Source organism: Dama dama, chromosome 28 (genome assembly GCF_033118175.1).
Source record: "Dama dama isolate Ldn47 chromosome 28, ASM3311817v1, whole genome shotgun sequence".
In the NCBI taxonomy this organism is placed as follows: Eukaryota; Metazoa; Chordata; class Mammalia; order Artiodactyla; family Cervidae; genus Dama; species Dama dama.
Genome location: NC_083708.1, coordinates 35,819,856 through 35,844,014, shown reverse-complemented (window position 1 = coordinate 35,844,014; position 24,159 = coordinate 35,819,856). Strand labels below are relative to the sequence as shown.

The 24,159-nt window shown below is 40.3% G+C and overlaps 1 non-coding gene across 1 annotated transcript; it reads left to right on the top strand.

The window, feature by feature from the left end:
* Nucleotides 1-23,749: 23,749 nt before the first annotated feature.
* On the top strand, nt 23,750-23,856 carry LOC133048353 (U6 spliceosomal RNA). Its single transcript, XR_009691015.1, has one exon. It is a non-coding gene; the product is annotated as a U6 spliceosomal RNA (small nuclear RNA).
* Nucleotides 23,857-24,159: the final 303 nt, after the last annotated feature.

Genomic DNA, 24,159 nt, shown 5'->3' with positions numbered 1-24,159 from the left:
TTTCCTTCAGCATTTGACACCACAGTTCACTTTTTAAAATAGTCTTCTTTTAATAAACCCTCCAAGAATTCTGATGCTATAGTTTAAGAATCCCTGTGTACACCCTGTTTAGGACTGGGGATTTCTTTCTGAGAGCCAAGTGTTTTAAGTAAAAAGATAACATAATCAGAAGAGAATTAAAAATATATACATATATAAGTAAATATATGACACAATATAAAAAAAATAGTCTTGTGGCTGCCTTTTACAGCTTCTCATATCGGTGGTTTACTACAGATCTTTCTGATTCTTCCTTTACAGTCTCTTTTACAAGTTTCTGTTCTTGCTCCTTTTTCTTAGAGAGTAAATATCAGTCTTTTTCACTATGCACATTTTCTCTGGGCTATCTTATTTACTCCCAAGATTCTAAGTCCCTCTAAATCTTTCATCTCAGCCTCTTCTGTGAACTGCAGACCTATTATCTCCAACTACTTCCTGGTTGTCTCCAAGTGGATATTCACACACAGCCCAAATGCAACATAGGCTCCAAACTGAAGTTATCTCCTTCACTCCCCAAGTACATTTTCCTCTGCAGGTTTGCTGTCTCAGTAAGGCCGTAATCACCCTGCCAAATGCTCAAGTCTGAATTCAAGTTCAAGTCTTTCTTTCCCTTCACCCTCACACAAAAACACACCCTCACAAACTACGAAAAGTTGCACAGAGTCTGATGCTGATTACTACAACCATCCTATCACCCAGTTCATTTGATCTTATCAACCGTTTCAGCGACCACAACTGTTCAAAGTCATGTAATCTTCATGAGTAATTAGTGTAGGTAAAATGATCACCTGTGGGGAGGTTTAAAGTTCCGGTTTTCTTTCTATAGACGATTAGAGGAAAAAAAAAAGTCTAGCAAAGGTTTTGCAGTTTCTTCCTATTTTTTTAATGATAGTATTGGTACTATGATACCCCCCATTTGCTCATAATTTTTTACTGATGTACATCATTAATGTTTGACTATGCCGACAAAACTGGGAGAAACATGTTTTCTTTCTGCAAATAAAATATTTCTACAGCCTAGAAAAATACAGGTGATTGCTATTTGGTTGGATGGGTCCATCAACTAGATATCTACAACAGGCTGAACAAAAACAACTGAATCAATGCCACAAATATCTGTTATGAGAATGTCACAAGGAAATCTGGTTATTTCCCTGTTATCTACAAATCAACAACAGATCACCTGTGTAAGGCAAAGTTTACAAATTGTGTTAAACTGGTCTTTCAGGTACTTCCCTGTTGGTCCAGTGGTTAAGACTTCCACTGCTTCCAATGCAGGGGCCCCAGGTTCAATCCTTGATCAGGGAACTAGATTTTGCCTACAGCAACCCAAAAGTCCACTTGCCACAACCCAAGATCAAAGCTCCCATGTGCCACAACTAAGACAAGCTGCAACCAAATAAATAAACAAAACACCTGGCACTTCATGGTCACACTTACCTGTTCTTCAGTCTCTGCAGAAAGAGGTCCTCATGTGGATTTAAAGCTAAAAGCTGTCTTTCCTCTTGGTTTATATGCCTTTGCTGTTGTTGTTCAGCTGCTCAGTCATGTCCGACTCTTTGCAACCCCACGGACTGCAGCACGCCAGGCTTCCCTGTCCTTCACCATCTCCCGGAGTTTGCTCAAACTCAAGTTCCTCGAGTTGGTGATGCCATCCAACCATCTCATCTTCTGTCGTCCCCTTCTCCTGCCTTCAATCTTTCCCAGCATCAGGGTCTTTACTAATGAGTCAGCTGTTCACATCAGGTGACCAAAGAATTAGAGCTTCAGTATCAGTCCTTCTAATGAATATTCAGGATTAATTTCCTTTAGGATTGACTGGTTTGATCTCCTTGCAGTCCAAGGACTCTCAAAGGTCTTCTCCAATGTCACATATGCCTTTGTGGATGATGTCAGTTATTTCCTATTAATACGTTCAAGAAAGACAATAAAGACAAAAATTAGTCAGACACCAAGGTGTAAATGCACAACCACATTTCTAGTACAAAACAAATGAAAAGCATCCATTACATAGATAGAAAGCTCTATTTGAGATATAAGTCTAGTTCATATATTTTAATAGTTTTCAGTACACTTTGTGCCTGGAGAATCCATGCACAGAGGAGCCTTGAGGACTATGGACATGACCATAGCGACTTAGCATGCATGCACGCAGAGCATTTACATTAGGAAATGGCACCAGTTTGGCCAAAAACCTGAGTGTAATCCTGTTTCTCTCTTTCCTTCACCTTCCACCTCAGCAAGCCTTGACACCGCACCTCCATGCTAAGCTCTAAATCGACCCAATTCCTCCCCTCCCCCAGCTGCACTCCTAAGTCAAACCACCACCCTCTCTCACTGGGTCCACTGCAGCAGCCCATTTGTGTCCACTGTGGCTTCCACTAGAATCTCTTTTCCACACAGTCATCAAGTTGATCTGTCTAAAATGGAATTCAGATCACGTTATTCCTGTGCTAAAACTTTTCAGAGAATTTTCTCTGCCCATAGAGAAAAATACAAAGGCCTTCTGTGAGCTGGCCCCTGCCTAACCCTAGCTCCCTCTCTGATCTCACCTCCTTCTACTGTCCCCATCTCTCTGTGATCCAGCCATGCTTCCCTGTTCCTGAGACTTCCTAATTCCTGTTCCCTCTGATTGAGACCCTCTGTTTCCAGGTGCTTCATGGTTGACTCCTTGCCATTCAGCTCTCAGCTTCACTGTTACAGGGGACTCCTCTGACCACCCCATCTAAATTAACCACCTTCACTATATGAAGTGAAAGTTACTCAGTCATGTCTGACTCTTTGCGACCCCATGGACTATACAGTCCATGGTATCCTCCAGGCCAGAATACTGGAGTGGGTAGCCTTTCCCTTCTCCAGGGGATCTTTCCAACCCAGGGATCAAATCCAGGTCTCATGCATTGCAGGCAGATTCTTTACCAGCCCAAACCTTCACTATTCATCACATCAAATGTCTCATTATCTTTACAATATATTCAACAGTCTGAAACAATCTTGTTCATTTATGCTTTTTGTTTTCCCAATAGAATGCAAAATTTTCATAAGTGCAGAAAATGTTCTTATTTTTCTCATGCTAAATTCTCAGTGTCTAGAACAGGGATCAGCTAACTTTTTCTGTAAAGGGTCAGGCAGTATATGTTTTAAACTTTGTAGGACATAGTCTTTGTCACAAGTACTGCAGCTCTGATTTGTTAGCATAAAAGCAGCTTTAGAAAATTACTAATGGGAGTGTGTCTGTGGTTCCATTAAAACTTTATTTCTGACCACTGAAATTTGAATTTCATATCATTTTAATGAACCACAAAATATTATTCTTCTTTTGATGTTTCTAATTATTAAAAACTGTGAAAACCATTCTTAGCTCATGGGCTGTGCAAAAACAGGCAGTTGGCCAGATTTGGCCTGCAGGTCATAGATTGATAGTTTGGAATGGCTATTGCTACACAAGGAGGCTTGCAAGAAAGATGATTTAACTGTTGAATGAATGAATGAGGAAATGCATTTTCCTTGTAAACATTAATAGACTTGTCATCGGCCAAGAGTTAATATGATAACCCATTTTACTGCTTCAGTCCGCAAGATGTATTTGCTCTGTCTCCTTGGTGGTTTTGATATTTGTTTACAGGAATCAGATTCAGCATATGATGTGAGGTTCTTACAAGATAAGAAAAACAACTAGGACCTTTCAATTACATAGGGTGTAAAGACCAACTAAATTGGGTTGGATTCTACATTCATGATCAAAACTTACACATTTTACTTCAAAAAGCTTAACCTCTGTGATGAAAAAAAATAATGTATTGCTCTTCAAATATATACCAAGAGTGAAATAAGGGTCATGAGCAAAATGAGAAAAGCCTCAAAGATAATTTTAGAAAAATTATCTAACTCCCTACATCATATATTGGGGAAGGTCTCCTTAAAAGAAAGTAGCATTTGAGGAATTTTAAATTACAGCTTTGAAATGGGTCATGTTTACTTTTGTTAGGACTGTTTTCTTGTCTATGACCATATTTCTTAAAATGCTTCCCCTCTACACCCACCCACCTCAAAGTTCAAATAAATAAGAGATTATACTTCTGTTTCTAAGATTAGAACATTAAGTTGAAACAATAAAAGGGAAATAACAATAAAGGTAAAATCCTTTACTCTAAGAAGTAAGTTAAAACCACAAATAAAGGATTAATGCTAAGATACTAAATCATTCTCAAAAAATTATTTCCCCAATAAATCAGATTAAATCATTCATCAGAGGGAAAACATAGATTGTCTTAAGAAAAGACCTAGTAAAACCTTCAACAGCTCCTGGCAGCAGAAACTTGGCAGAAACATTTGGAATGACAGCATCAGTTTGCACAAGTGTTCAACTGATAGCTGTAAAAAGTATTGATGCCCTATTGGAACTAACTGCTGAACTGGGGGACCATAACTTACTTTAGAGTAGCCCAGAACTGTCTATTTCTAAATTGTCACTTATCAAAGTGAATCACAAAATGGCAAAATGTTTAGTGATCTCTTAGGCTGTCGCTAAGATGTATAACTCACAGTCTCACTGATTAACGAAGAAAGTACACAGTGCAGGGTTGGGGTGCTTATTCTTCTGGAAACTCCAACAGCCTATACTAACATTTATAGCCTTTATAAGCAAAGAAGAAGGAAGGACAGAAGGAAGGAAAGATGGGAAGATAATAAGGTGCATGAAATGTGCTTTTCTTTGCAACCACTTTCAATTTGGAGAGTGATAGGAAACTTTCTCAACAGTCCTTGTCTGGGTGTACATTTCATTACTTTTCTAAGCTCATGCTTCAACTACTGCGAGCATTTTCAAAGTTTGCTCACCTTTCATTGAGACTGAACTTGAGGTAGCTGCATGAAAGCTAAGTTCTGAGTAAACTCAAGACTATTTAGTTTCAGGTGGAATCAGGTGTTATTCAAGACTAAACATGGCAATGTTACCTGGACTATACATTTAATGGTACATAAATTATTAGGTGTATCAGGAGTGAGGGGCACTTCATTGCTATAAGTTGAGTTGCTAGAAACAAGCATACAGTTTAGCTTTCTATATTTCCCACCTGGAACCCAGCTGATGTCTAACACATAATGGATACTCATAAGATGTCTTGTACCATGTGGAAATATACCTAACTATAAGGTGGAATGTGTTTTTTCAGGAAAAGCTGACAGTCTCACCTGAATAGCCAAGGCAATCTTGAGAAAGAAACACAAATCTAGAAGCATCACATGCCCTGATTTCAAATTATATTACAAAGGTATGGTAATCAAAACAGTATGGTATTCCTATAAAAACAAATAAATCAGTGGAAAAGAATAGAGAGCCCAGAAATAAACCCACACATGTATGGTCAATTAATTTACAACAAAGGCAACAGGAATATACAATGAGGGAAAGGACAGTCTCTTCGATAAATGGTGCTGGGAATATTGGACAGCCACATGCAAAAGAATGAAATTAGATCACTGTCTTACATTATACACAAAAAATAACTCAAATGGATTAATGATTTGTATGTAAGGCCTGAAATCATAAAACTTCTAAAAGAAAACATAGATAATGAGCTTCTTAACATCTGTCTTGGCAATAGTTTTTTGGACTTGACACCAAAAGTAGAGGCAACAAAATAAAAAATAAACAAGTGGGACTATAGAAATCTAAAAAGAAACCATCAACAAAATTAAGAGGCAATCTACTGAATGGGAGAAAATATTTTCAAAGTATATAAAGAATTCATGCAAATCAATAGCAAAATAATAATAAATTTTAAATGAGAGGAGAACAAAAATGAGCAGAGGATCTAGAATAGTCATTTTTTTTTCCCAAAGAAGACATAAAGATTTGCAATAACTGCATGAAAAGATGCTCAGTACTACTAATCATCAGGGAAACGTAAATCAAAACCTATGAAACATTACCTTGCTATTTGGCTATTACCAAAAAGACAAGAAATAATCAAGAGTTGATGAGGATGTGGAGAAAAGGGAACCCACATACAGTTTTTAAAGAGAATTTTATTTATTTATTTCTTGCCCATGCTGGGTCTTTGTTGCTGCAGGGGCTTTTCTCTAGTTAGGGTGAGCAGGGTCTGCTCTCTGGTTGTGGTGTGCAGGCTCCTAATTGCAGTGGCTGCCCATGCTGTGGAGCACAGGTTCAAAAGGTGTGGTGCATGGGCTTAGTTGCTTTGTGGCATGTGGGATCTTCCCAGACCAGGGATCTAATCTGTCTCCTGCATTTGCAAGTGGATTCTTTACTACTGAGCCACCAAGGAAGCTCCAAGTGCATTGTTGGTGGGAATATAAATTAGTGCAACTACTATGGAAAGTAGCATAGAGGCTCCTCAAAAAACTAAAAATGCAAATACCATATGATCCAGCAGTTCCACTTCTGGGTACTTATCTGATGAAAATAAAAATACTAGTTCAAAAAGATATATGCCTTCCCTATGCTGCCTCCCCACTCCCATGTTTCTTGCAACATTGTTTACAATAGCCAAGATATGGAAATAACCTTAAGTATCCCTTGATGTATGAATGAATACAGATGATGTGGCATGTATATAAAATTAAGTCTCTCTCTCACAACAGAGATGTGTGCCTCTCAGTTCAAGAGCTTATAAGAAAGTGAAGATAATTGTACTTATACTGCCTGATATTCCAAAAAACAGTAAGACCTGATAAAACTGAGGCTTTCTCTACATCAACTACTGGTAGCCATTAGCCCACTAATGGAAACATAGAAGCTAATGAAGATGATGGAAAGGTCTGAAATAAGAAAGGCAGTTCAAGTGGAAGTTAAGAACTTCTTTGAGTCTTTATAGAGAAAGGTTATCAGGGATTTGCAGAGAGAACACTTCCCTGATAAGAAAGTGCTTAAGGGCAATCCTAGTCAATTAGAATCTGTTTTCTTAAGATTAGAAGTTGACATTTTGATTGTAGTATAATTAAAATTATCTTAACACTTTGCAAACTAAATACAGAAAAACACTAAACACAAAACTGAGTAATTGGGAAAGAGGAGAAAACAGGGAAAAAATAGACTAGAGAAAGTAGAGCTCTTCACCCTCTTATTTTACAAATAAGGAAATTGAGTCTAAGACAGTTTAAATGATATATAAGTTTACTTAGCAAAATCGTCTCTGGGGATCAGACTGGCTGCTAATGAAAGGAATTTCCAACCAAGGTGATGTGTGGTCTAGAAGAGGCATTTCAAGCAGGCAAATGTCCAATGTCCTTCAAAACAAACCTTGTTTATATACAGAGTGAAGTTGTTTTGAGAAATACACACTATGCAAATATATATTAAAATTCTAAAGCCAACTTTAAAGGCCGTTATGAACATAACACAAGAGATAGCCCTACTCATGGCATTCTTTATGTTTGTTCCGGTTATTTGTGTTTTATAGACAAACCGCATTGGCAAAAATTAGGCAAGAAAAATAAATATTATCTGTACAATTCAAAAGAAAGTTGACCCAAATTACCAAATATAGAATTACCTCCATTTTTCATTTCACAGCCATATATTATTTTAAAATCCCTGGAATGGAATGTGCTGTTACTTTGATGACTTCACACACACAGACACACAACACACACACACACACACAGATGCCAAATCTCTCTCCCCACAAGCAAGGAAAAGAAATGCCCCTTTCCATGGTTAACCCCAGAAGGACATCTCCATTTCCATTAGGACTTTCTTGCTTGCTGTTTCCAGAATGACCGGCTTCCAAAGTACTATTCACTGACAAAAGTTAAGATGTCCCTCCCAATAAAATGAAGGCAAATCTAAAATCTGAAGAGGGCACAAGGGGAGGGAGGTGAAGAAGGAGAGGTGTGATGCTTCTGAAGTTACTGTAATTAAGGTGGTGAGCTGAAGCACCTTCTGTGTGTGATTATCAGCTCAAGAGTGGCTTGTTTTGAGAAGTAAGATATATTTACTTAGGCTCCTTAGCGAAGTTTGTGTGACCTTTCTCTGTGTCTTCTCCAAATGAAAAAACATTGCAGGTATACAGTTTACCTTGTTCCCCAGCAAAGTTTCTGAACCTAACTCCTGTCTAAAACGTACTAGATTAGTTACAAGGAAAGAAAAAAACTACGTTAATTGAGCTCAGTTTGGACTGTGTTGGCCTGCACCCACCCAAGTTCAGAACCAAATTTAGAGCCTGGAGTCAGTGACAGAGACATCAATGGTTTCATAGTTAGGGGCAGCTAACATGGCTAAATCAAGGTCCTAGTGTGACACCTCACTGTGTGCGGCTGGCAGTGTGGGCAGGAGCCAGCAGAACAAGGCAGGACATGGCAGCAGTCTTCAATCCTGGAACGAGAGTGGAGATTACCTCTTACAGGGGAAACTGACGTCAGCTTGGCTCATGGGTTACCAGGGCAACTAGCAAGGGGCAAGCCCCTCACCACCCCTTTGAAAAGCTATCAGGTGGAGATGTTCTGATGGATTAAAATAATCATCAGCTGGGGCAGGAGCAAGTGTGGAGGAAGGTCAGTCATGTGAGCAAGTGTAGGTGAAGCAGGTGCTGGGTGAGCAAGGGGTGGGTGTACAGAAACAAAGAGAACACCCACCTTGGGTGGCCTGAATGATCAGCCTATATGAACAAGCTGTTACATTTTTTATTAATCTAACTTAAGATCTCTTAAGTAGGGTGAATGCTATAACTCTTTGATATTTAAACTGATTTCTCTGAATAATTTCTGAGTCATTTTTTCCAGCTCAGCCATGTTTATACACATCCATGTGTCAACTTACTAAGGTCACAAATGCCTCTCTAGGAAACCGATACACTCTCCATTCCCATGTGGGGGATGGGAAGTATCAGCATCTCAAAGAGGAAATCTGTAATTATTATTAGCAGTGACCACTGTGTTGAGTATCTCCTCTGTGTGGATTACCAAGGTAACTATGTAAGAACTTAAAGAGATATACAGCTGTAAAATGTGTCCTGTTCTTCAGACTAATTGGGAAAGCAAATCATGTGTATAAAAAAGATAAGAGCAGAAATAACACAGTGCAAGGGGACCAAACTCAAAGAAAGCACTACAGGCTGTAAAAGTAACAGGTATTTGCTAAGCAAAAAATCAGAAGTTCCCAAGGGCCAAAGAGGTGACTGTTTCCTTAGTTACCTTGGTTCAGGGAAGCCCTAAGTAAGGTTTCCCAAACCTCTTTTAAACACATGGTTCCAAGTTCTACAGCATTTAATTCCCATCATTTAAGTGACTCATCTGATTCAGGGAAGTGGGAGTGAGGAGGGGTGAAGAGTGAATTTCAAAGTAGTGTAAAGATAGGAAGCAGTTTGCCTTTATTTACAAAGGACATCTCAAAATTACAGGATTATTTTCTGAAGGCTTTCTCGTCAGTCTGCCTTGGGCAAGAAGACAGTTGACTTGATGTTGCTTCTTTTCTCCCACTGCCATTTTCAGCACATCCTGTAGATGAATCTTCTCTAAGAATGAAAGTCACACCAGCTGGGTCCACACTAGAAACCAGCAGGTGGATCTGTCATCCAGCAGGTCCTAAGCATGACCATACTCTGGAGAGTGAAGGAAAGTTTCCTTAAAAGAAAGCATATGAAAACACCCCAAACCAACAGCCACTTGCTGGGGCACTCAGCAACATTTCCCAAACTTTCCTCACCCAAGCTGTATCTATGTGAAACCATGGTCTATATGAAATATTAAAAGAAATATGTCTCAATCATCTAATATTTACATATGTCTGGATGACTAAACTTTCCAGTTTTCATCCAAACATGAGATTGGAATTTATAATACTTACCTAACTAGTCACTAAATTTGACACTTTCAGGGTCTGGTGTTAGTTAACAGTAATAATCCATTTGAAATAGTACACAGGTGCCACATAATCATATTTTAAATTAAGACATTATTTTCCAAAAAATGGAATATAATTTATAGAGAACTCTGACAATGAGGTTGTATGATTAAGTGGGAAGACAAATTGGGAAGATTCATCATTGAGATTAAAGAGTAAAGTGGAGATTAAAATATTTTGCCTCCTGGCAAGAATTGATTGGTAGATGAATCTAAATGGTTTCAAACTATACATTCTAAACAAATTGAAGTTTTAAACATAACATTATTGAGTGTCCACCCCATCCCCAACTAGCTAGGTCTTTCAACCTCCTTTGCTTTTTTTCTCACTTGCAGAAGGTGAAAAATAGTATCATACTTGCTCTGACTACTTTACAAAATTACCTGGGAATTGTTATTAAAAGAGCATAAAAGTGCTTCAAAAACTTAAAGCACTTTGTAAATGCTAAAGTTAAAAAAATACAGCATAATTAGCCATCTTGCTTTAAAATAAAAAAGGAGTGTAGTATTATTTTAAAAGTATAGCTTGATTATAGCAGTATCTTTATTTGTACCAAAGAATTAAATAGAAAGAATAGTGAATTTTCCACTTTGTAATATACTTACAAAATCGTCTTCATTGAAGAAAATAAATGTGCTATCACATTCATTATTACTACTTTTTAAAAAGCATAGTCACACTCATATGCTATTTCCTCTCAATTTTTTCATTTCCTTGGACTCATGAAAATAAAATGACTTTGTATATGAAACTATCTTTTAAGAAGGTAAAATTAATGTTGGCATTTTCCCTTAAAGTACTAATCAAAATCCTGAGTAAATTTCATGGATGATGTTTGTAGTCATCTCAATTTTACCTCCTAAAAAAGTAAATCTACATATTTTTCTTCCCTAAATTAAAAATTGCTTTTCCATGGTAGTTCTTATTCTTGAAATACCAGCAAAACTATAGAGGATACTACTAACAAGCATTGTTTTTTATGCACACCAGGCAGTGGCCTGAGCCCTCTACTTGTTTATCATTTTATTTTGTATTAACTTTATAAATACATCCTTACTGTACAGGGAGGGAAAATAAAGCCAGAGAGATTAAGCAACTTGCTCAGGGTCATGCAGCTGGAACTGGAAAGGGGTAGACCCCAGTGTACAGTGAATCCTTGGCACAATACCACTTCTCTCTTTCTCAATCTTTCCATCTCAAGGCAGGCAAATTTTACTTTATTCAATGGAAGTCATCAATCTTGGTTACAGGTAGTTGTACTTCTTGTTTAATAAGCTTTGTTCAGTGAGTCACAGAATTTAATTACTTTCTAAATAAGCTCCAAAGTCACCTTTACCATCACAGCTGTTCCTATCAAACAGTGGGTCTAGACACAGAAGTGAGGTTCCGTTGACACGTACCCCAGGTTACCTCCTTCCTCCTGACACCCTTGCTCCGGAGCTCTAAGAATACTCTGCTGCCGTGGTGACCTGGTGATCTGCCGCTCAAGGTTCCACTGGAGAATTAGTCTTATGAAATCTTTGACATTGAAACGGAACACGGAAAACATCATCTCAGCAGCTAGATATTCTTTCTTCTTTTCTCTATGCTCCATTTATAAATCCAAGTATCAGTCCTATATTAAATCTGAAGGATCACTGTATTAATGATTAATTTGTAAAGATCTAAAACTAAAAAGAGGCTTTATCTGAAGTCTACCTGCAAGATTTTTGTGGCCTTCCTCATTCACCAACATTTAAAGGATACAGGCAGTATTCAGTCCTTGCGTTACTTATATGGTTTTTTTCTGTGCTGATCTTGAACTGTAGAACCAGATAAGCCTAAGCTCAGTATCTAAAGATGATAATAAAGTAAGATTTACTAGTTCTTCAAAGTGCCCACTATTCCCCACAGTATATACTGATAGAGATACTTTCTTAAACTGTCCCCAGATGGTTACATTTTAAGGAACTCTGGGAGCAGAGGACAAAACAAATATGTTTACTGTTAGTAAATCTTGGTTAACCTGAAAAGTTTAAATTCACAAAATAAAATTCTGCAAACCTTACCAAGATGGAAAACTGAACCTATATACTTTGGCTAAATGGCTTTATATCTGGTTTTTGTTTTGCTTCATTTCCCTTAAAGGCCAGGGCCTTATGCCTAACATGTAAATCAGTTAAGAGTGAAAATATATAGAAGTTGTTGAATGAATGAAAATTATTCTACCGTGAGATAAGAGCAAGAATGGGGATTCAGGGAAACCACACCCTCGATGAACAGAGAGGTCCACTGAAAGCAGAGGGGCTAATTATGAAGGACAAATCAGTGAAGAGAGAAGCAGCCTCTGCGTGATGAGATCAGCATCAGCTGTGGAGGACAGGCCCCACTAGGTTCTGCCAGGGACAGTTCCCATTTGCCCTTGCTACTGTTTGTCTTAAGCTTGATGGAGCCGTATACCTTGGTGTTACTCAAGCATTAACAAACTTCATTTTACTGAGATTTTCAACAGCATGTAAGTGTAGTTCTCTCACCCTTTAATCCACTTGGGACTAATTTGTGCTCTACAACGCTTAGCGGCAGGAAGCCTGTAAAAGTTTCATCCCAAATCCTTGACAGCTTCAGAAGTTGGTATGTTTGCTTCAGGATGTCCAAAACAATTCTGGAACTTCATCACTGAAGAAGTTAACTTAAAACCTGACCTATTTTGAAAAGTGAAAACATCAAAATTTTCCTCTGGCCTGCTTCCTCCAGATCAGGCCAGAAAGTCCATGTGGAACTATTAAACTGGATCTTCACAGGATTTACACAGGCAGTGACAGACCCACATGTCCACAAACCTGAGAGCCTCGGACAGAAGGTTGCAAGCCTGCAGGCCTCACATCCACAGCCGTGGCTGGCAAGTAAACACTCATGGGGTAGGGTTGCAATTCCCAGGAGGCAAGGCCACGGGTTAGAGTTTCCAGAGGCAGCCGGCTGCTCCCCAAGCTTCCCTGCTCCGCCATCCTTCAGCCCCAGGGGAAAAGTGAAAAGGGCTCTGCTTACCAGTCAAGCCACACAGACAGATACCAACTGCTCACAGGGCAGTCCAGCCCCAACTGCAAAAGAACAGCTGCTCCCTTAGAGACCTGTACGCCAAGAAACTAATAATACAGACAGGCCCCAGCTAGAAAGTTGTCTGAATTCCCGGTGGAGAGGGACCGTATCTGTTACGTTGCTATACAGTATTATGGGGAATGGCCAGCTAATAATGATTAAACACTTTCTCTAAGTCAGGCATGCTTCAGAGCAGTTTTACACATTATAAATCATTTAATGTTTATAACAATCCTTCGAGGTGAAGGACTCTCTGTTTTTTGTTTTTTGTTTTGTCCCCATGACCTAGCATGTCCAGAAGGTACTTGGTACATGATAGTCTTGAGATAAACATCTGCTAATTGAATCTAAAAAGGTAAGAAATCACCACTCCATATAAATAATATTATAGATAGGAGGGTAGCTTCTAAGACCAGCTCATAAAATCTATTCAACCCATTTGTATCTTTTTTAATGAATTTAGCACTATTTCATTTAAACTTAATAATCATTATGCATGCATGCTCAGTCACTACAGTTGTGTCCAACTCTACGACCTCATGGACTGTAGCCCACAAGGATCCTCAGTCCATGGGATTCTCCAGGGAAGATTACTGGAGTTGGTTGTCATTCCTTTCTCTAGGGGATCTTCCTGACTCAGGGACTGGACCTACGTCTCTTATGTCTCCTGCATTGCAGGCGGATTCTTTACTGATTGAGCCACCAGGAAAGCCCAATAATCTTTATAACACTGTTTTTATAGAGAAATTTGTTCCAAATTCCAGCTTGTGGCACCCTTTTAACAGTTTTCTTATTGAGCAGCTACTTTCTGAAAAAATGTTAGTGCCAAGGAAAAGTGTAAAGCTGAGCCAGGAGCATCCCTACCATTAGGAATTTCTATCCCTGCCCCACACCCAGGAGCAGAGTGAGTACTTTCTGGAAGGCCCTCCTGGCTGAGGCTGGAAAGGCAATAAATCCTTTATGGACACAACGTCCATTCCCTCAGCACCCCAGAAGCTCCCATACCCTCACTGGGTTTCTCTGAGCTGCTACAGAAATGAAAGTGAAAGTGTCAGTCACTCAGTCATGTCCGGCACTTTGTGACCCCTTGGATTGTAGCCCACCAGGCTCCTCTGTCCATGGAATTCTCCAGGCAAGAATACTGGAGTGACTTGCCATTTCCTTCTCCAGGGGATCTTCCCGACATGGGGATCAAACCTGTGTCTCCTGCATTGCAGGCAGATTCTTTACCATCTGAGCCACCAGGAAAATCCTACAGAGGTTGGATAAAGGACAGAGGTACTGGTGGGGTGAGGGAGAGAAAGGAGTCACGGAGAGACAAGTGAGAGTTTGTGTCAATTGCTCAGTCGTGTCTGATTCTTTGTGACCCTATGGACTGTAGCTCACCAGGCTCCTCTGTCCATGGAATTCTCCAGGCAAGAATACTCGAGTGGATTGCCATTCCTTTCTCCAGGGAATCTTCCCAATCCAGGAATTGGACCTGGGTCTCCTGCATTGCAGGCAGATTCTTTACCATCTGAGCAACCAGGGAAGCCTGCTACAGAAATGAGGGGTCATCCTTTCCCAAATCACAGTTTTAAACTAAATTGATAGATTTTTCTCAAGTCTCCATGTCCTTCAACTTTTGACACCTGTCACTATTTCGCAACAGTCGTGTCCGACTCTGTGCAACCCCATAGACTGTAGCCCGCCAAGCTACTATGTCCATGGAATTCTCCAGGCAAGAATACTGGAGTGACTTGCCATTTCCTTCTCCAGGGGATCTTCCCGACATGGGGATCAAACCTGTGTCTCCTGCATTGGCAGGCAGGTTCTTTACCACTAGCGCCACCTGGGAAACCTTATTTAGCGACAAGTGCTAGCAAATGGCATAATGAATTGAGGAGGAGCATATAAACATTGGGCTTCTCTAGTGACTCAGTGGTAAAGAATCCGCTTGCCAATGCAGGAGATGTGGGTTTGATCCTTGGGTCAGGAAGATCCCTTGGAGAAGGAAATGGCAACCAACTCTAGTATTCTTGCCGGAGAAGTCCCACAGACAGAGAAGCCTGGTGGGCTACAGTCCATGGGGTCACAAAAGAGTCAGACACAACTTAGTGACTAAACAACAACAAATGTTGACATTAACAACAGCAAAAAAAGCGGGGGGGGGGGGGGGTGCGGGGAAACAGTCCATCCTGCCTATTAGCTCAACAGCTTGGGCTTATTTCTGTGGGCCTGGGAGTTCACAGATGTGATTTTACAGTACAAATATAGTTTTAAGTAGGCATGTTTTCTGCTGGTAAGATCAATTCTAGTTTTCATGGTAAAATAAAATGGATCAGCATCCCACTGTGTTCCTCAATGGCATCTACCACCTAAACAGATTTAAAGATTCTCAAACTATATGACTCCTGGTTGGATCACTCCATTACCCCACCCCACCCAACTTCATACTCCAAAGTTTTCCCACCCAAGACTATGAGCTCTCTGAGGGCTGGGCCCATTTCTTATTTATCTTTGTATCTCCAGAGGCACCAAGAGTTACAGCTTAATAACAGCTTAATAATCATAGCAAATGCATAATAAGCTTTGTGTACATGCTCAGTCACTTCAGTCATGTCTGACTCTTTGCAATGCTATGGACTGTAGCCTGCCAGGCTCCTCTGTCCATGGGATTCTCCAGGCAAGAATACTGGAGTTGGTTGCCATGCCTTCCTCCAGGGATATAATAAGCTTTACTGAATTTAAAGTAATCCTAGAGTAGGTTAGCAATCAAGGTGCTAAACCTGGCTTCCCCTCTCATTCTGTTATCTACAGAAGGCTGTCCAAGTCACAAATTTGAGTATGACCTGCTTGAGGGCCACTTCTTAATACCAACAAAATATTAAAGACAACCACTGGGCTTAAACAACTATCTTTTTTTTCCCAATGAGAATATGATCACATGTTAAATCCAAAGATATTTTAACTCAGTTCCGTTCCTATTTACTAGTTTTTCTAAAGATACACATACATTTTCTATTTGTTAGTTTTCTAAACATATATGTACACTCAGTAGGTAAATCTGCTAAACTTCAACCAGGACCCAACCAACAAAACTTTCTACATAAACCAATATCCTTCTCTGCTGAATACTTAAGTAAAATATCGACTAAAAAGAAGTAAACCTAGGAGTTTTATTCCAATATTCTAGTAATTCATTTTCAGTGTATCATTTTACGGTCAACACAAATTCAACCTAATTTTCTATCACTATCCAATTGATAAAAATGTTACTGCAAAGTCTTTAATCACCAAGAAAGGCCTGATTATATCCACTACCACTAATTCTGAAGAATCAGTTGTAAGCTTTTTAGAAAGATTTTCCACAAAAGTTGGAAACAGGATTTTTTTCTTTCAGTTAAGCCTCTGTCAATCCAAAAAAAAAAAGGGAATAAGAAGAATCCTCCAATTCCCTGAAAATTCTTCTTCACTGAGGTTTTATTGCATATGGAAATTTCCATAGTAAGAAATAAATAATAAAATAATTACATTCTTGGCAAAAGATCTGCCAGGAAATTCCTTTTAAATGGCAATTTCTCTGCTGAATTTAAAATATAATTTGTTTTACAAAAATATAATTTTCAACTTCGGTCAAAATCCATCTGTTGCACGAAGTACTTCCAGTTGATTTACTTCCAGTGCAGGGAGACCCGGCTGTACCCCTCCCTCCCAAAGGTACATCTGCAGCCAAAGAATAACTGAGATCCTGGGGAAAATTTGCCTTAATTACATTTTTTTTTTTTTTTTGGAGAAAAGGATGAGATTTTTTTTTTTTTCCTTCTCCTCGCTCTCTCTCTGCATTTGGAACTGGTTACTATGTCATTTTAAAGAACTTGTTCTCAAAGGAACTATGACACAGGAAGGGGGGATGGGGGAGTGGCACCCGAAAATAGAAACAAACTGGAGTCCCGGGGCTTCCTGCCTTGCCTCTCTGAACAGAACATACTCGGCTTGGTTTCTGTGGCCACCCTGGGCTGACCAACTATAGCTGGCTGCCTGGAGCTTTGATATCCCCAGACTGTGTTTGCTGATAAGTAAATGCATTATTGCTTACCAAATCTGCATCCTTTTTCAATGTGCAGAATATTTCTGTATGTCGTACAAAATTCTGTGTTGGAAATATCCTCGAACAGATTTCAATAGGAATTCCCAGGGAGCTGATTCTCTCTTCATTACACCCAATTATCCATTCACAGTCTCTTTGACATTCCTCATAACTGACTCCCTGATGATGATTGTATTATTTCTTGCCACAACAGATGCAGAGATCCATTGATCTGGTTTAAAACTAAATCCCTGGTTCAAACCTGGAACTCAGAATGAGGTTTTTTTTCTTCTCAAACTTGAGCATGCATGAAAATCACCAGGAAGGCTTGTTAAAACCAGACTGCTGGGCCTAACTCCCAGAGTTTCTGATTCAGTTGGTCTGGTTTGGGGTCCAGAAATCTGCATTTCTAACAAGTTCCCAGGTGACGCTGCTGCTAGTCTAGAGACTATCCTTTGAGGACCACAGTTCTCAGCAAATTGGCTGTTTTGCTAAGAATATAAACTCACTAGGTGTGCATGGATAAAGCTGGCTTTAATCAGCCTAAGTACCTATAGACTCAGGAGAAAGGATGGACTGTTCCTTTCCCAGGAGAGAGCAGAGAACAACAGTTTCCACTACTCCAAGTGAGAGAAGCTGTCAGCCTTGTCTGAGCAATTCTGCCAGGGCTTCTAGTGGAAGGAGTACCACACAAACTGGAGCGTATGTCAGGTCACTCCCACCCCCGTCCCTGGATAAGAGAGGCCTGCAGAACTTCTTTTAACAGTTCCTATGACGAGGAAGGGGCTGGTGTCCCAAGTAGAAGTAACGGAACAAGTTTTCTAAGCTATATTGCTACAAGTCTATGTCTTGTACTTTAAATATTTGCACACAAATCCAAATTTTTGGATCATAACTAAATGATACTACCTTGTTGGTACCTTAAGGCCTGTAAGTTCTGATTTAGGAGACAGTGTGTTAATCAAAGGGACAAAGTCTAGTTATCAAATGGAATTTGCATAATAGATCTAAGCCTTAAAAAGGATTGCCCAGAGGGCCCATTCTAATTCTAAAAGAGAAGATTTATCAGTCCCAAACACTACTATGTATTTAGCATGTGTATATAGACATGCATTATTACTCATATGCAATTCTATTTGAGACTAAATATGTAGCCATCTACTAGTTCTGAAGAAGTATTCATTTATCACCATTCAGGGCCATCCAATCATTTATTAAGCCAATCCTGAGCTAAGCAGCCTGGATAGAGGCTGCCAGCCCAATACAGGCCTTCATCATTTCCTTAGGCCTGGATTAATGCAAAGTCTTCTTCACTGATCTTAATGGATTGAGATAACTCCTACTTTTAAGTTTCCATGACTCCTCAGCTTCATAATATGGCTTCCCTCTGTATATCCAATCGGATCTCTCACTACCCACCCACCCAATGTCCAAGGATACTACACTCCGACAACATAGCAACCCTCCCCTTCCACTGCCCCAGATTAGTATTCCTAAAACAATTAAGAATTAGGGGTAAGTTCAGTTCAGTTCAGTCGCTCAGTCATGTCTGACTCTTTGCGACCCCGTGGACTGCAGCATGCATCAAGTCAGTAACAACCTTATTCAAAAACCTAGTGATGCCTCACTGCCTACAGGGCTAAGCTCAAGAATGGTTTTTACATGTTTAAAAGAGTGTACAAAAAAAGATATGCAATGGAGACCATATGTGGCCCACGCAGCCTGAAATACACACTCTGCAGCTTTTGCTCTTACAGAAAGTGTTTGCTGACCCCGCTGCAGAGCCGTCTCTCCACACCATTCTACATGCTTCGAGTTAACGTAAACTCTCCTACTGTCATTCTGCTTTCTGTTTGTCTTGCCTTCCTAAATAGGCAATGCACGCTTTTGTGTGAAGGGAAATATGAAGTGACTTCACACAAAGCAGAGCATACACGACACAGAGGTCTTAATAAGTGCTGATATAATTGAACTGGCTCAGTTGTCTTCCGTGTTCTCAGAAGTAAATTTCTCAGAAGTTGGGTCTCTCCCATGTACCTCCCATTGGTTTACATTTTTCTTCTCAGTACAAGTTAACTTTGCTTTAGAATTACTAACAGCATTCTTTGGTCTCATCGACTATTCACTTGTGTGAACCACAATTAAATGTATGTTTTGGATTTGGTGACCAAGAATACTCATAGAAGATTTCTGTGACAGGCCTGCGGTAGATGGCCTCTAAGATGGCCTCCATCCTGCTAGTCAGCCCTTATGCAGTTGTTCCCCTGAATGCATGGGACCTAGTGACTTGCTTCTAACAAACAGAATATAGCAAGAGTAATAGGATATCATTTCCAAGATCAGATTACAAAACGACTGTCACAACTCACAGACTTAGAAAATGAATTTATGGTTACTGGAGGGAAGGGTGGCAGGGAGGGGTAAGTTCAGTTCAGTTCAGTCACTCAGTCATGTCCGACTCTTTGTGACCCCATGGACTGCAGCATGCCAGACTTCCTTGTACATCACCAACTCCCGGAATTTACTCAAACTCATGTCCATCGAGTCGGTGATGCAATCCAACCATCTCATACTCTATCATCCCCTTCTCCTCTTGCCTTCAATCTTGCCCAGCATCAGGGTCTTTTCCAATGAGTCAGTTCTGCATGTCAGGAGGCCAAAGTATTGGAGTTTCAGCTTCAGCATCAGTCCTTCCAATGAATGTTCAGGGTTGATTTCCTTTAGGATTGACTGGTGTGATCTCTGTGCAGTCCTAGGGACTCACAAGAATCTTCCCCAACAACACATTTTGAAAACATCAATTCTTCAGCGCTCAGCCTTCTCTATGGTCCAACTCTCATGTCCATACATGACTACTGGAAAAACCATAGCTTTGACTAGACAGACCTTTGTCAGCAAAGTGACGTCTTTGCTTTTTAATCAACTACACTGTAATATAAAAATAAGAAAGTTTTAAAAAATGTCTGTCATTTCTGTCTTGGAGGTTGTCTCTTCTGTGTTGGATCACTTGCTCTTGGGGAAGCCAGCAGCCCTACTGAGAGATCCGGGAGGAGCTCCTTCCAAGCTCACTCTTGTGGCTGCTGAGAACCCTCAGATGATCTGTTTACAGACTCACCCTAGTGAGCCTCTGATTAAAAAGTACACAGACACACACACACACACAAACACCCTACATGGGCATTTTCTCTCACATACAGTCATACTATCACAAATAAATTCACAACCACCATTAAGCCAGGAACAAACCAACCAATTGCACTCTCAGCTTCTAGGGACTAAGTATGTCCAGGAAGCCTGGTCCATGTGAATCTTCCTCTTCCCTCCCATCCCCTACATCAGGCTCTGGTCAGGAGCTACTTTCCCAGGCAACAGACCAAATTCTTTGCTATAATCATTGAGAAAAGACTGAATCCAGCTTGGAGCTCACCACAACTTTATACCCAAAAACATTACCACCAAATAATACCAATGTTTCATCAGGAAATATTTAAAAAACAACAAAAAAAAACAAAAGCCACGGGACCACCAGGGAAGTCCTAGATCCTACTTTATTTATTTATTTTTTGAATTTTTATTTATTTTACTTTCAGCTGCCCTGGGTCTTCATTGCTGTGTGTGGGCTTTCTCTAGGCGGTGCATGGGCGTTTCATTGCGGTGACCTCTCGTTGCATAGCATGGGCTTCAGTACTTGCAGCATATGGGCTCAGTAGTTGCTCATGGGCTTAGTTGCCCAGCAGTGTGTGGGATCTTCCCAGACCAGGGACTGAATTGGCGTTCCCTGCATTTCAAGGTGAACTCCCAACCACTGGACCACCAGGGAACCCCAGAAAATATCCTTTCTGTGGGATGCTCTTCCCAGAGAAGGCTGGCTCAGCTGTGCCACTGTCTGGACGCCATGGCTCTGAATCTTCAGATCCTCATTCTGAGGTCTGCTCAGTTGGTTCTCCCCAGAAATGAGTCCAGACAACGCTGTGCTGGGGCTGGAAGGAAGCTGGAAGGATATGAGCGATAAGCTTTAGAGCCAGACAGAGCAGTGGTAGGGATGAAATGATACAATGTGTTAAGTGCCAATACTCAGGGTACCAGACCCCAACAATGTGCTAAGCCAGGAAGAGGATATCACCATTCCCTGCAGTAAGCTGGCTGCCTCCTCATCCACCTCCTCTCCCTCTCCCTTTCCCCCTTCCTTCTTTCCTTTTCCCCTCCTCTTCCTTTCCCACTTCTTTTCCCTCTTGCTCTTCCTCTAGTCACCACCACCCTAATTTCAGCCCTCTTGCTCTTTACTTTCTGTGCTCTAGAAAAATCTGCTCTCACAACTTTCGGCTGAACTCAAAGGATTGAATAACAGCTTTAAGTATGCTTTTCCCAATGACATTTATGCATTAACAGGTATTAACTGTACGTTTACTCCCAGACGCTGGGAGGCATTTGTATGTCCCAATGTCATCTGCAGACGCTGAAGTCAGGCTGCCTCCACTCAAATTCCACCTCCTCCACTCACTACTGTGTGACCTGGGGCGGAGGAATTAACACCTCTACATTTATAGCCTCCTCCTCTGTAAAATAAAATCATTATCCCAGCACTGTGATAAAAGCAAATGAGAAAATTCAAGTGACATTCTTAGAAAAGCTCTGGATACTGAAATGGAAGCTTCATGAAGGCAGAGACTGTCCACTAGGCTCATGGCTGTACCTACGACTTAGAATAGAGCTCAGTACAAAGTAGAGGCTCAAACATTGGATAAATGAGCATGTGGTATGCATGTACATACTATGATACTTATTACACTTTTTTAATGCAAAGATTAACAAATAAACAGGTTATCCACTTGCCTTTTTTAAAATAAAACAACTTGAGTACAAAGTTAGATAATTAAACCCTTTATGTTTCAAGTTTAAGCACAGTTAAGAAGTCCAACTGTGCAGAAATGACAAAATAAAAAATAAGAGTCAACTGTTCCATTTTCTCCAGACCTTTTCCCCAAAGGAAACCACTATAATAAGTTTCTCATAAATATTTTATGCATATATTATAGACAACCACTGAGACAAACACTGAAGCCCTGATGGAAAATTTCAGGAGTCAGAGAGTGCCAAGTAGAAGCTGAACACGATTTGGGAGCAAACTCTAGGGTCTTCCATGACCCCTAAGATCAGATGGTATCCACCACTTGGTGCAACTAAGTGGCACCTTGGTGATTCTTGGAAGCACCTACAGTTGCCCATATTATATCTCTTTTTTTCTGATCACAAAACATAAGATCCATGATTAAATCATTTTTATGCTGTTCTACCTTCTTGGACTACAATAATGCTGCCCCATACAGCACTCAGAGTTCACCATATTGATTGATTAGCACTATCTGCTGTGGGCACAGAAAAATACAATATTGCAGACACCAAAGCAGAGTCTATTTCTTGTACTGAATAAGGTAGTCATTTGATTCCTGATTCACTTTGGGATCCTTGACTGCGTCTCTGGTGGCTCAGATTAAAAAATCTGTCTGCAATGCAGGAGACCTGGGTTCGATCCCTGGATCAGGAAGATCCCCTAGAGAAGGGAATGTCTACCCACTCTGGTATTCTGGCCTGAAGAATCTAGACAGAGGAGCCTGGTGGGCTCTAGTCCATGGGGTCACAAAGAGTTGGACATGACTGAACAATTAACACACAAGGGCTCCTTGGAATACAACTAGAATGTGACTCATGACACTTATCATAATCAAATTAGGACTTGGCTCAATTCCAAGTGAGGGAAATGGAACACCAAGAGATAAAAGAAGAAAGAATTTTTGGTTCACATAATTCATGGAAAAGTTGCAGCTGGATCCACATTCTCTAACAGTCTCACTAGAAATGTGTCTCCATCCTCGGCCCCAACTGACTCAGGGCTTTATTTTACAGCAGGCTCACCTTTGTGGTGGGGATTCCCAGGTGGCACAGTGGTAAAAAAAAAAAAATCTGCCTGCCTGCCAATGCAGAAATACAGCTTTGATCCCTAGGTTGGGAAGATCCCCTGGAGCAGGAAATGGCAAGCCACTCCAGTATTCTTGCCTGGAGAATTCCATGGACAGAAAAGCCTGGTGGGCTACAGTCCATGAGGTTGCAAAGAGTCACTGAGTGACTGAGGATACACGTGCACCTTTGTGGTATTAAGGTTATCCTCAACAGTGTTAGGTTTATAACCCACTATGCTAGGTTAGCAACCAGCAGCATGGATGTCTCATTCCCAATAGTATCAGTAAATGACCTACAGACCCTGCAGACATACTGAGTATCTTGGATCGCGTGCCCATCCTTGGAGAAATCACCACAGCCAAGCAGATAAACCGCACAGGATTGTCAGATCTGAGACACAGACCCAACTCACCTTGATACCAAGGAGTAAAATCGCCTCTATCTGAACAACATGTTCCGGGACAATGGTGACCTCTCCCCAAAATAACCTGAATCTGGCTAACAGAAGGAGGAAGAATGGATATAATGCAGCAAAAACAACAGATCTACACACTAGGGTTCTTCCAACTGAATAACTATGAAGGGAGCAGTAGCAGAGACATGTTGGCCAGCCTGCATAGATGCTTCACTCGATTTTCTCACCCAACCTAGGCATCAAAAAGTCAGGGCAATGGGAGATCAGTAGCACTGGCATCATGGGGCATTTGAAAAAAAGTCACCTCTTTTGTTTTAAAATAGGAAGTTGCGTGCTCGCTTCGGCAGCACATATACTAAGATTGGAACGATGCAGAGAAGATTAGCATGGCCCCTGCACAAGGATGACACGCAAATTCGTGAAGCGTTCCATATTTTGCCTTAAAAAAAAAAAAAAATAGGAAGTTGCTGCCATTCAAATGCCTAGAAATAGAATACCTTTATCTCCGGGTATACACTGTACTGTATTTACTGAAGCTTATCATAGATTGAAAGAAAGCAAAGACACACAAATATCAACCTTACATAGGAAAGAAAGATACTGAGAAATTGATACTCAAATAAATAACAATTATCCTCAAGTTAAAATGTATAATGGCAGGAGGCATTTGTATATGGTAAATAAATTTACTCAGAGTTATCTGGGAGAAAAGGCACCCTTGGACTAGACTAGGTATTTATT